Here is a 15058-nt window from a genome sequence, read left to right on the forward strand (position 1 = left end):
GGTGGAGGGTGGAAGGCAAAGGGCGAGGGCGGAGCGAAGAGGAGTAAGGGGGAAGAGGGGAGGGCAGAGGGGAGAAGGGGAGGAGGGTGGAGGGAAGTGGAGTGGGAGTCAGGAGAAAGAAGAGGAGAAGCACTCAGCCAAAGAACCAACACAAGGTCCTAGGAGCATTTCACAGGGGTGTAAAGAAACAGCAACCACAACCCAACCATCCAAGCCACCGACAGATGGAGCACCAGGGATGTGAGGCAGAGGGTAGAGAAAAGTGAGACTGGGTGTGTCAGGGACTTCCTCTTAAGACATTTATTATCAAGGCTCAACCATGAGTGTCCATCTTCTCCTCGAGTATTAAGGAAAATTACTGATGAAGGGGAGGGCAAATATTGGGTCATGGTATTTCAAATATTACGCGGAAGAGATAGTAAATTGGTAAAAGTAGAACTGGGGAGACAGTTACTAAGTTGTCCTGGTGAAGGATGACTGGCTGAAAGCAGCAGTGGGTCAAAAATGCCAAAGGCTCAAGGTGAGTTGTGAAGAGCAGCCAGAGGGGGACTCAGTGACTCCCGGCCTGCTTCAAAGAGCTTTCTGTCATCTGGGTGCTGGGTGCTGGGTACTGGGTACTGGGTGCTGGGTGCTGGGTGCTGGTTGCTGGTGGTACAGAAACTCCCGTGCAGAAGCTGGTCCAACTGCTTGCTGCAGCGGCCACCCGCTCTTTACCCCCTGTGGACCACACTGAAATAAAGTGTTAAAGCATAGTCAGCAGCAGCAGCGTAGGAATCTGGGACTGGTTCTCAGTGAGGGAAATGTAGGTAAGAAGGAAAGGGAGAGGAATCAAGAGGCCTGTTTCGGTGTGTGAGCACCAATGTTCCCAAGTCACCCAGGGGCCACGTCATGTGCACAGCTGTGTTTGTGCATCTGGCCTTACAGGGGAGACCCGAGGATTAGTATTAGGGACTCTTTTCATTTTTAGAGTTTTAGGGCTGCTTCCTGAGAGAAATCAGTTAGGAAATAATAAACATACCTTCTAAAAAAACAAATTGTAGGAAGTTGAACGGGTTTATAAAATCTTAAGAAGTTTTTGCACAGACTGATTCTAGTTTCTATGGAAATTCCAAAGGCCTGATGGTTACCAGAAGGGCTATTAGGTTTTTACTCCATGCAACACAGTCTGGTTTTCTGGCAGAAGAGAAAAAAAAATATCTATAAGGAACTGAAATTTTTAAATATTATTTTTAATTAATGGTACATCTCTCTCTCTCTCTCTCTCTCTCTCTCTCTCTCTCTCTCTCTCTCTCTGTGTGTGTGTGTGTGTGTGTGTGTGTGTGTGTGTGTGTGTGTGTGTGTGTGATATGCCCTTGGAAGCAAGAGGAGTTGGATTTCCTGGAGCTGGATGGACAGATGGTTGTGATCCACCAAACATGGGTACTGGGAATAGAACTCGGGTCCTCTGAAAGTGTAGTACACCCTCTTAGAGCCATCTCTCCTAACCCAAGGATCTTTGTGGATTTTTTTATTTTGTTTTTGTTTTTCTGGTTTTTTTTTTTTTTTTTTTTTTTTAGGTTTTTCAAGACAGGTTTTCACTGTGTAGCCCTGGTTGTCCTGGAATTCACTCTGTAGACCAGGCTGGCCTCGAATTCAGAGATCCACCTGCCTCCGTCTCCCAAGTGCTGAGATTAAAGTTGTACACCACCAAACCCAGCAGATCTTTGTTTTTAGGGTCATGATTGACCCAAACTTACTTTTTACCTTTCAGGGAATCATGGTAATGCTACTACACAGAATAATGATATCAATACTCCTGTTTGTGATATTGAAGGACTAGATGAAATGCAGAAAAAACAAAACAAAACAGCACTTGCCTTCCAAACTTCTGAAAAAGTAATTCTGAAAAGCATTCAACTAAAGTGTTCTAAGATCTAAATGGTGTGCACAATTATAATAACAGTTGCCAACCAATAGCAATCCATGCACCTACATGTTCCCAATTTGTACTTTTTCAAATGGACTTCTAAAGATTATACCCTAAGCATAATTTCTATAGCTCATTAAAATGCACTCAGGTTAAAACAGTGAATTATAATTATACTGCAGATAATTAAAAAAAATCATCTTTTTATTAATTGTAGGAACCCATTTTCCTTGAAATTAAATCATCATTGAATTTTTGATTATATATTATTCTATATTGCTGTACATTTCAAGATAAGGGAATTTCAGATGATACATCAAAAATGAGAGTAGATATATTCTCTCATACACACACACACACACACACACACACACACACACACACCTTTTGCTATTGGCATGCACATGCAATATTGGGAGATACTATTTACATGGAGAATAGTTAATAACTACAGCCCTGCTAGGAATCTGAACATGCAGAAATGCATTCAGACCCAGATCTGCCACCCACTGACCAGAGCACACAGCCAATCTGTGGGCTATTATAATTATTTCACAATGGGTTGACAGCAAACTATGTGGATAGTCAATCACAACACTTAAGCTGCCTCTGAGTTCATCATGGTGAGATATACACAGTCATTTCTGCAGCTCTGGAAGAATAATTTTCTGGCCCATCACCACCAGTTTATACCAAGCCACTAGAGATATGAAAACATTTTTGAGACTCCTATATCTGTCAAATTATACAAATTATCTGTCAAAGGCAAGTTTGATTTAGTAGGCACAAGTGCTAGGCACACTACCCAGGGGAGCAAATGAAAACCACTGATAGAAAGACTGTAGGGCACAAATTCAATAGGAAAAGATACAAGGGCCCTATGACACCACACAGTGCATGTGGCAGTCGTTTGCTTGTGTACACATCACTATTGACATCACTATTCAGTGCTTGGAGATATGGAAGAAAGCATGCAGGGTAAAGGGATTTTACAGAAAAAGAGGTCATTGACATTTTCTTTCCAAATAATCATTTAAGTGTTGTAAGCAGAGGGAAAAAATCCAGACTCAGTTTATTGGCAGACGGCAGATGAAGAGCGAGCATGCAGTAGCCTTACAGAAAGCAGCTGTAGAGTGTGATGGACCAGGCAAGTGAACAGGGCAGCAGGGCCAGGCTCAGGCGCCTCCTAACCACACAGCTGTGGGAGTCGGGGCTGCTCTCTCTGCTTCTGTTCCTTGGTTTACAGAATAGGAATCATAAATAGGACCTTCTATGTAAGGTTATCCTGAGGACTGAGTTCGTGCCTGAAAAGCATATGAAATAATGTTTGTAAAATAAATAGGCCGAGAAATTCTTATCTGGAAACAGTGAAAACAACTAGCTTGATAACTAATTTCCCTCTAAACAACTTATTGCATGTTTTGAAAGGCCACAACCAGCAAATTGTCAGGCCTGCCGATTGCCTCACTTGCTCCATTTTTATGCTTTACTGAAACTGAGGCTGGCTGTGTGTTCTGAGACAGCCCTGTGTCTTCTCTGCTCAGGAACCTTAAATAAAAATCTGTGGAAAAAAAAATGCTTCCCTGTGCCCCCGAATCAGGAACAAGTTCTAGAAACACAAATATTTATCACATGAACTACTTTTTTTTTCTTTTACAAATCATATGCCAGGCTATCTGTAATCCATAAAGTATAGATTACAGGCTATCTGTAATCTATAAAATCCTTGTCCTTGAGCCCTTCCTCTTGCTGGTGTGGAATCCAAGAATATGGTGATATTTTATTTGTGCTGAAATGTGATTTTATTTGTATGTTAATAAAGTTGCCTGGGGATCAGAGCTAAAAGCAAGTCATTAAGCAGAAGTCTGGTAGTGGTAGCAAACGCCCTTAATCCGATCACATGTCAGGCAGAGTCTCTGTGTGTTCAAGGACACAGCCAAGTGGTGACCCAAACCTTTAATCTCAGTACCAACCATAGAGACCTGAAGGTCTGTATAGACAGGCAGTGACGAGGAAGTCATGTGGTTGGGTTTACAGCCAATGAGAAGGCGGAACAGAAAGGAATAAAAAGACAGGACACAGGAAGAAGGTCTCTCTCAGGGGAAGGACGGCAGCAAGTGGTAAGATAAGGTGGTCTTAGCTCTTGGCTACTGCTCTGATCTCTGGGCTTTTAACTCTTATTTGGCTCAGTGTTTCTTATTTAATAAGACCATTTAGAATTACATCTACACAAGGCAGTCCTAGAATTGTCTAGGCAGAGTGGTTGGGGGAGAAGAATGAGAAGCGGCAGGCTGCACTGGTTGCCTGACATAGGATGTGCTGTGGAAAAGCCCTCTTCCCAGGTCTGTCTCACTTCATGATAGAACAATCTGACTTCTCCAGCCTGTCACAGTTGGAGCACAGAAAAAGTAAGCCAAGTGCACAGATAGTCATTCAAAGTATCAAGTCCTGTTTCTCAGTGTTTTAATAAATTGGAAAAAAGCTACTTTCCATTGTATTAAAGATTTCCTTTGGTGGTTCCCCACACAAAGAGGAAATGAGATGCACGAATGACCTATTATGTCATCTCACAGCTGTGCTCTGCTTACATAACCTCATTCCCCATAGAACAATCACCTACCTAGATGGAACTGACTCATACTGCCATCTTCCCTCTGCTGGTTCTAAAGCTCCAAGTGATGTCAAGATGTTGTGATTAAGAAAGTTTACCAATTTGGATATTGAATCTAGTTGATAATAAAATAATAGTTTTCAGTTATGAAAAGCTCACTTCTGGGGCTGGAGAGAAGCCTCAGTGGCTAAGAGCACTGGCTGCCCTTCCAAAAGACCTGGGTACAATTCCCAGCACCTCCACAGCAGCTCACAACGTTCTATAACTGCAGTCCCTGGGGATCCAACACCGTCTTCTGACCTCAGTGGGCACTGCATGCATGCAATTTTCAAACATACATGCAGGCAGGCAGTACATTCCATGTATGTAATCAATAAATACAATCTAAAAATTCCCACCAAACTCACTTCTATGAAGCAGAATAAAATTAGAAATATAAGTAGAAAGGACCTTGCATACTGTGTTTTTCTGTCGCTCTGGAAGCATCCATTCACCACATCAGAAAGGCAAAGAGCTTCTCTTTGACACCATTTACCCATTGCAGGCAATGTAGAATGTAAATCACATATTTAGCAACTTTCCAAGGAAGATCATAACAAAGAACTAGGCAGAGGAAAAGTAAATGAATATTCAATGTTAGAAGGAGATACTTTCTCTGTTCTTACATTACATATACTTAGTACTAGCTACAGTTTGGGTCTGAAGTGGTTTCCAAAGGCCCATTATTGAGAGCTTGCTCTCCAACCTGGAGGTGGGGGAACCTTAGGGAGTTGAGTTCCTGTGTATCTTAAAGGATCTCTCTCTTTCTCTCTCTCTTCTTAGATACTAGAAAGTAAGCAGCTTTATTCCCAATACAGACCCCAAATCAACAGGGCCAAGCAGCCATTAGTAAAAACCTCAGAATAAATTAATTTTTATTCTTTTTGGCTTATTAATTTTGTCACAAAAACAGAAAGTTTACCAAAACAGTGCTTGAAATTTGAAGTATGGTCACTGTCAGACTCACTTAGGATTTGGTCATGTAAAATTCTTGCAAGTAATAAATTTACACTGGGGATATGTTTTGATTTTTTACAATAAAACTATTTCCCTTGATTTTCTAGTATTTGCTGTCTACTGATAAAGACCACTCATATTTTTTAACACATGTGTGGTGATATATTATGTACCCCAATAAAGCTTACCTGGGGATTAGAAGACAGAGTCAGCCACTAAATTAGACATAGAAGTCAGGCAGTGGTGGCACACACTTTTAGTCCTATTACTTGGGAGGCAGAGATCCATCTGGATCTCTGTGAGTTCAAGGCCACAATGGGCTACATGAGAGAAACAGAACCAGACAGTGGTAACACATGCCTTTAATCCCAGGAAGTAATATGGCAGGACACAGAAAGGTATCTAAGGTGTGAGGAAACAGGAACTTGCTCTCTTGAGGCTGAGGATTTCACAGAGGTAAATTAGTGGCTGGCTGTTCTGTTTCTCTGATCTTTCATCTTTCACCCCAATATCTGGCTCTGTTTTTTTTTTTTTTTTTTTAATTATAAGGCCTTTTAAGATTCATGTTACACGGCCGGGCGTTGGTGGTGCACGCCTTTAATCCCAGCACTTGGGAGGCAGAGCCAGGCGGATCTCTGTGAGTTCGAGGCCAGCCTGGGCTACCAAGTGAGTTCCAGGAAAGGTGCAAAGCTACACAGAGAAACCCTGTCTCGAAAAACCAAAAAAAAAAAAAAAAAATTCATGTTACACATGTGTTCACTCATGCATTAATGTATTCATCAGGCATATTGTCTACCTGGACCAGGCACTACAGTGGGAATTAGAGCTACAGAAGAGAATGAGATAGATTAAAACGTTTTCCCACTGGGATCTGGCATACTGGCTCCTGGAACACAGTTTAGAACTTGGCAGGCAACACAAAGATTCCTCCATATGTGAGGCTGGTGAAGAATAGTCATAGTCAAAAGCATAGGCACATATTTTATGTGTTGTTACATATTTACAGTGGAAAAATGATCTATAATAAACATTATTCATTTATAAAACACCTACTATGCTTTAAATCACCAGGTAACATTTTATTTATGGTACCGTCCTCTTTTAATTATGGAATCTGATGAGTCATATAATAATTATTTTCATTGTACTGATGTATATGGAACATATTTTACCCGAAGTCAACAGCCCTTAAATGAGAGGATGGCTATCAGGATGGATCTGGGATCCAAGTCTGTGTTGCACATTATACCAAGATGCTCAATAAACTGTGGTTGATGCAAGACATCACTGCAGTATAAAACATTTCTAGGAAATAAAGCCCATCTAGAACAAAGGCTGCTGAGATATTAAAAATATGTAAATATTTAACATTTCACTCTTAGCAATGTGACTATGACATTGTAAAATTAGCATTTGCAAAGAAGCTCAGAGTCTTAACCAGACATGTGATGATAATGCCTAACACATGGAAAGATTGGGTGGCCCAAAGACAGAGCATTACTCAGAGGATGAAAAGAGGCTGGCTGCAACATTCCTATGTGCTGTTTCACTTTGGCTTCCACAGTCAGCTACATTATTGCACGGCGTGTTTCGAAACATCCAAGGGTCATTTGATTGCAGAATTGTTTTCTCCATCTTTTTGCAGGCAACTCCCAGTCACATAGTTAATAAAGCTTATTCCCTGTCGCCATTTAAAGAAAGAAGTGCGAATACAGCCTTATTCTTTCCGAGTCTTAGAACGCCAACCTGTGAGATCAGTGACACAGAGGAGGACAAGGCAGCTGTGGAATGAGTGACAGGTGCCTCATGTGTGTGTGTGTCAGCAACAGCAGGCTGCCTCCGCAGCGACTGCATTCCTCAAGAGGTCAGAATACTCACAGCATGATGGGCTTCGTTTTACATGACTTTGTGTGGAGAACGTCTATTGTGTCTATTTTCAATAAGCTTCTAAGATAAAGCCAACAAAAATTTGAAATAACTTAAAAATAAAACAGAACTCCTCTTTCTAGCATTAAAAAAACAATGTGCCCCATGGGCATCACATTCCTTTCCTCAGCACCCCTAGAAGGGTCTATGTAACCTTGCTCTGGATTCTCCATGTAGTTTAAAGGGGAACTCTCACTGTGCCTGCAGCCCTGGAGATCCTGAAGAAGAGAGAGGTCTAGGATCCTCACAGCAGAAGTCTGCACAGCTAGCAGAGTCCCCGACTTCAAGAGGAGCAGCATGCCTGTAGTATCTATAGTATAAAAGGAACGGTGCTGGCATCAGCACCAAAAACTGAAGGGGTGAAGAAGAGGCTTCTATTGGGAGCTTGTGCTACTGGGCCCATTGAGACCAAAGGTGAAGTCAGTGTCGCATCTTGCAGATGTTCCCAGCTGCACGGAAGCCGCTCCGGTTGCAGGACTCCTCTCTCTGAAACCACCACTAACCAGACCCAGTCTTCTGAAGCCATATCTTCTGGTGGAGACAGAGATAAAGATTTGACCATCTGCCTCTGATAGAGATAGATGTCTTACGTCAGCCAGCCCACCACTGCTTTTTGTACCAGGTTTTCCCCTGTGCTGTGTGGGCATTGCCAACCCCAGCTCACTGCGTAGAGCTGATGTGCAGGAGTTAGACCTAGTTTTTCACATATACAGCACTGTCTTCCAGGAGCAATTGAGGGAAGTTGTACCGCATCTACAGAGACCCCAAAGAAATAACAGAGGGTAGGCAAGCTGCTGTAGGAGAAGAAGCTGTGATCCAGGAGTGGGGTGAACATCTGCCCAGCTCTTGAGTTCACTGCCACCCAGTCTGATGTTGCAGGGGTGCCCTATGCCTGTTGAACAGTTTCCTCAGGTAGGTTGGGTGACTTGGGAGCCATTGAGACAATTCTGCAGCTCCCATTGTTCAGCCCTGATTGGGTAGGAAAAACCAGCGAGCTCTAGCTGTCTCCCCACAGACTCCTAAGCAAAATGCAAATGAGGCTGAGGCTAGATGATGATCAGCATGAGTTTTAAAAGGGATGTATGTGGGGGTTGTTTGGGCATGATATATATATATATATATATATATATATATATATATATATATATATATGGAGAGAGAGAGAGAGAGAGAGAGAGAGAGAGAATCTATGAGCATCAAAACTAAAGAGGATTCCATAGGTTCTGGTTACTATGCAAACATCAAAGCGACTTTTTATCAGAAAGACTGAACCTGGAAGGTCTGGAGCTTCCATCCATCACATGCCAGCACAGAGTGCAGAGATCAAGGGCTGAGACGAATTTTTTTTTTTTTTTTTTTTTTTTTTTTTTTTTTTTTTTTACTTCTATACGATGCTGAGTCACAAGGAATCTCTGGCCTCTTACTCCTTCACCCACTAAATCAACACTGCCATGTGATGGCAAAGAAGAGGTTGGACAAAGCACATGCCTTTCCCTTCATCTTATCTAGAAGCGGGGAGGACCCTGCAAGTCGTTATCTTCTCATTGAACCCTCCAAAAGGCCCACAGCAGCCCTCAGCTTTCTCACAAGTGGTCTGTGGAGAGTTCACCTTTGGCCCTGTCTCAGAGGGTGTATCAAAGGCAATGCAAGCCAAGAATGCACATCCATACACGGTGGTCTGGCTTTCCTCCCCTCTAAATCCCAGAAACAAGCCTGTGAATTAGGTCTCCACTGATTGACGCAAAGGCAGCTGCTTGAGGTGCACAGGGCAGCTTTAGTGGGAGCAGCAGAGATGAGCAGAGTCTGTCAATTTACTTATTTGGGACTGAACCTGGTAGGTCCTTTGCACTTTCAGCAGCTTACCAATCTAGCTTACCAATATTTAAACTGAGCCTGAGAGGGGTCTAAGAACTCACCAGACTCATATAGCTAATAGGTAAGTCAGGATTCAAACCCTGTTCTGTGTGCCCACATCATGCAAACTCTGCCTGAGTTGCTCATGGTCATCTGCTCTGTTCAGGAACTCACAATGAGGGGAGGGGGACTTCAGAAGTTGTGAGCAGCAGCTGCTCCTGTGATCAATATTTCATCAACCTACCTCCCAATGCTGTTATGGAAAGAGCCTCAGTCTAGCTAATGCTTGATATTGAACAGATTCAGAGTGCTTAGTGTCTTTTAGATAAATAGTATTCCTAAAATTAGGACATTTAGTAACTTTCATTTTGTTCTTTATTTAACAATTACATGTCATAAAAATGGCATGTTATAATGACATCAGGGAACACTTTTATTTTAATTAATAAGGTGCTGAGGTGCATGATCAAAAGGTTTCATGCCACCCCAGGACACAGATTTCTCATGGGTCATAAGGACTGTGACATGAAGTCTTGGGTATCACGTTAAGTGTGAGTTAGTAATCAGCCATTGCAGAATAAGTCTGCTCCTTGGCTTCCAGAGGCTGTAGAGGACTTTTCTGGAAATCTACTCAGTTTTGCCTATCGCCTTTTCTCAAAAAGTGTGAAACTGGCTCAAATGTAACATATTGACTCACGTGGAGAGAAAGTGCTGAGAAAACTGATCTGATGATCCTCCCAAATCTGCTTGTCACCTGCTGGGAGTTTCTGAATCATGCCACGAAGAACAAAGTACTGCCAGGAGTGTCTCAGATAAGGTGTCAAAAGTATCTGACTTAATTGTTAGAGCCAGGATTTAAGATGCTGTTTTTCTGGGTGCTCACACCTTCCATTGATTCTGGAGCATTTCCATTTGTGTTTAGCAGAAAGAGTGTCAGTATTTATAGCCCTATCACTGGGGAAGAGAAGCATTTGCAATTTGCACTTTCAATTTTGACTCTTAGCCTTCTTTTTTCTTTTTTTAAACACCCTTCAAATGGGTGTCAGACTGCAATTCAATGACAGCCTCACAACTGGTCCCATGTAACACTTCCCATCCCAATCTACAAACATTCCAGAAGGACCCCTAATCCTGTGTTAATAGAAATCTAAATTGACAAGGCCTGAACCACACTGTAGTTGGAGTGCCATGTGGTGTGTGTGTGTGTGTGTGTGTGTGTGTGTGTGTGTGTGTGTGTGTGTGTTTGGGAGTCTGCCTGCAGGCTGTTGCTGGAATGGTACCCCATGATAAACTGCTCTGACTACAGGGGTCATATAGGTGTGTTTATATTCTATTCCAAATGTTTGGCTCATGATGAGACATTATTGACTCTTGGTGAGTAATAGTCTTTGTTCTATTCTCTTAAACTTGAAGGGATCCATAAATGCCCTGACAAATTAAATCTGGCCAAAATGACACTGCATGGCTTGCAGAGCTTCACCATGTCTCTTTCTCCTGCCATGTTGCCCTTAGTATCCCACCATGACCTTGTAGGCAAGCCCAGGGTCCATGGAGAGGCCATAGAGAGATGCTCTGGCCTATACTGTCAACCAAAATTAGCCAGTGTATGGTTCCAACCTCACAAGAGTCCTGAACCAGCACCAGACTGCCATGTTATGCATTAAGTGATAGAAACAATGATGAACCATTGCTGTTTTGAGTCATTCTGCTTGGGGCAAATATATAATGATACAGTAGTTGACCAAGACCATTTGTTACGTTCTTTGATTAACTGATCTGTTAGATAGATATTTTTTCTTATTTTGCAATTGCAAAGGTAAAAGCAGCTACTCTCAATTGATTTTTTTTTCTTTTTGTCATCAAGAGAATTTAAAAAATAACAGTTAACACATCATGAGAATTTGTTAGGCCAAGCATTGTTCTAAGTACTTCGCCTAAATTAACATCCTCTAATGAAATCTGTAAAATGCCACAGTTACCCATGAAGTACCCTTACTGTGGAGAACTTAACAAATACCAAGGCTACCCAATACCCTCCAGGCTTGGGATAGAGAACAGGCCTGAGGGTGAATGGAGATGAGGTGTTGGGAAGCTTTGCTGCCTAATGAGCAGTGTATTATTCATTTATAAATTCAGTAGGTACTAGCCAAGTTCCTCCATACATCACGCCCTGGTTCAGGGGATGGGGATACAGCCAAACAAAATGAGGACAAACCCCTCCTCTCCCATGGATCTGGTCTTTGGGTGCACTAGACCTTACATCTTCACCTTTCACAGGATGACCACCAGGCACGCAATCTGTTCCTTCCTGCTCTGCTGCAGAGAAATCTCTCTCTTCTTCCCTCCTTGATGAAATAATACAAGATACTCCTTGACTGGAAGCAGAGTCTCAGTCTGCAGAGTGACATATTTCCCTAAGTAAGAAAGCAAGATGCTCCTTGGAAGATACGTAATTACATCACTAGGTGCATTTTTCCTTTCCTGAGATTACATATAATATGCAAGTTAAAAATATTTGTGCCAAAATGCAAACAAAATATGCTGCCATGTTTATAACAATTTTTATGTGGTTTACTCAGATCAATCCAATAAAAGTGGCCTATATTTAATGAGAAAATGAGGCAAAGTAGATTCACCAATATCAGTGTGAATTCTGAGTTATACACGATGATGTCTGATCTTACTCAATTCTGAAAATGTAAACTAAACACCGAAGAGGAGCCATTTCACTCCTCAGAAGGAAAAACATTAAGATTTGGAGTTATGTTGTGGTATTAGGAAGTGAGGTAATCTGGATTCTCATATATCCTAGAGAAGAAAATAATGCAGTCTAATTTTACTGTAGGAAAATTTACCACTATCCTTCAAATAGGAAAATATGAATGCCTTTGACCTAAAAGTTTGAATTCATATACATATGACCAAGTAAAAAAAATTATTCTTAGAATTTCTCTGGCTACACATCAAATAAATGTGTATATACTACTGAATGAGCAAGTGTGTGTGTATGTTTGTGTGTGTGTGTGTTTGTATATGTGGTATGTGTGTGTAAGTGGTGTGTGTAATGTGTGTGTAGTGTAGTATGTGATGTGTGTATGTGGTATGGAGTGTAGTATGTAGCATGTATGTATAGTATGTGTGATGTGTTTATGTATGTGTGATGTGTATATAGTGTTTAGTATGTGTGCTTTATGTGTGAATTTGTTGTATGTGTATGTGGCATATGTTGTATATGTGTGTTGTGTGCATGTATTTGTATGTATGATGTGTGTCTGCATTTTCACACATAGATGTACACTGACCCATTATTTACAGTAGATTTAGATACAACCAGTTCATAAATAATTAAGTCTGTATGAAATATATGAAAATATATAAGATATAAGGGGGGAAACATGTGAAAGATGACTCTTTTACCATAAATTGAAGCACAAAACACATTGAAAGGAGAGATGCAGTGCCATCCCCACTGGAAGATGTGTAGAAAGCAGCAGGCACTTAGATGAAGGAAAATGCTGGGAGGTGTAGGGGAGGGCAGAAGGAAATACTCCGGATTATGTCTGTTGACATTTTCCAGCCTAACACATTATTAATTGCACTTTGTAAAAAAGTAACCGGGCTATCTGAGCAGGAACATTATAATCTTGCTCTCGATTCTGTGTGTGTTTTCACAAATAGTAATAACTGCTAATTGTTACATTGAAATACATGTTATCATCTTCGTTCTTTTTTCTCACAAGTTAGGAATCACAGTTCATTTTTTCATATACATTATATAATTAAAGCTTGGAGATTAAAAGAAAAATTACCTACAATCCAGGAAATAACCCCATACCCAGGCATATTCAAGAAATCTCAGTTAAACTGAAGGTAGATGGGGAAAGTGAAGAAGAAGGACTCCAGAGAGAGCAGAAGGAGACATGAGAATTATGGAGAGGGTGTGAACATGGCATAAATACATCATGTACACTTAGGAATTTGTCGAAGGACAAATGAACTTTTTTTTTTTTTAAAGAAATTAGGAACTACTCATGGTTCTGTGGTTCTGGGGATTGGATGGTGGACCTTTATGCATGTGAACAATCTCCTTCCCACGGATCCAGTTCTCAGCACAAGAACAAAACTGAAGCCCTAATGCTCGCTCTCGGTAAGTCCCTCTGCGTTCATGTAGCAATGAGTCTTCTAATCAGTCTTGGAGTGTGAGTCTTCTGCTGATGTCACTTACTGTCTGAAGATGATTCACATTCTTTAAATACCAAAGAAAACACAAACATAACACACAAAGCCTGGTGGCCATGTATGATTTGTTAATGATTGATTCATTTTTTCAACAAATGCTGTTTATTTATTATAAATAAGTTATAAAACATATATTTTGATATATTTATTAATATTTTGTGGTGTGTGGTATATATGATTGCCATATTTAAACAAATCAACTTATCTATCACCTCATATAGTTATAGCATCTTATTTCATGGAAACATGTCTACACTCTACCAGAAAATATCTAATCTTTTTTTTTTTTTTAATATTTAAGTACAGGATCCTCTATAGTTACTAAGATCCAGTCTGCATCGCTAAGTGGATCCAAATATTTCTAGCATTATGATGATGTAAATGTGAATGTACACACCCATATGCATAAGGAATGGAAATATAGACTTTATCCACATAGACATGTAGCTGTCCATGGCTCCCTTGAGTATCAACCCCATTCTGATTGTCCCTATACAGGACCAAACTATAAATAAGGAATTTTTTAAGGGCATCAAACAAATGAAGTGTCCAAGTCTGTAAAAAAAGGAAGAGTTGTCATATAAAGACAGCAAAATAGCTGTCTATAAGATAGACTGAAACACAAGAAGGGCAAAGAAAAGCAGAAGTAAAAATTCAACGATGTGAATAAAATGGACAAGTCCTTTAAAAATAAAAATAACCAAAACAATATAAAATGGAAGAGAAATTCTAAACAACTTTCTGTTCATTAAACAAATTGAATGACTAATTAAAACCATAGACAATCACCAGATGCCCGTTAGAAGTGTTGACATATGAAAACTGGCAACAACTAGAATAGTCCAGATGTAATAGATCTGAGAACATCAGTGTGAGTTCAGGTTTAGATTAAGAAGGATGCATATAGTACTATATATAAAAATTCCAGGAGGTCACACAGTGCCAAGATAGGAGAATACCCATGTCTGTGTGAAACACTTATCACTATCTCTTACATTGTGTCACATAAAATTATATGAACAAACTAATTAGATCATAGATCTGGAAAGTGTTAATTATAAAAGGTACCCAAATAAGAACACAAATCTTGGTATCCCTGGAGAAGACAGCGAATTTTAGACAAAATGCAATATGCTAGTCTATTTTTTGTCTCTTTGACAAATACCCAAGAGAAATATGGGAAGAAAGGTTGATTTTGTGCTCATGTTTGCAAGGGTTTGAGTACATCATGCCAGAGAGAGGGCAGCAAGAGCAGCCTACACCCGGGTGCTGTGGGATGTTCTGTGTGGCAAATGTGTTGCTCTGATTGGTTGGTAAATAAAACACTGATTAGCCAGTAGTGAGGCAGGAGGAATTGTGGGTGGAACAAGGAGGAGAATAAAGCTGGGAAGTGGAAGGCTGAGTCAGAGACACTGCCAGCCGCCATGATGACAAACAGCATGTGAAGATGCCAGTAAGCCACGAGCCATGTGGCAAGGTATAGATTAATGGAAATGGATTAATTTAAGCTGTAAGAACAGTTAGCA

Source organism: Peromyscus eremicus, chromosome 4 (genome assembly GCF_949786415.1).
Source record: "Peromyscus eremicus chromosome 4, PerEre_H2_v1, whole genome shotgun sequence".
Classification (NCBI taxonomy): Eukaryota; Metazoa; Chordata; class Mammalia; order Rodentia; family Cricetidae; genus Peromyscus; species Peromyscus eremicus.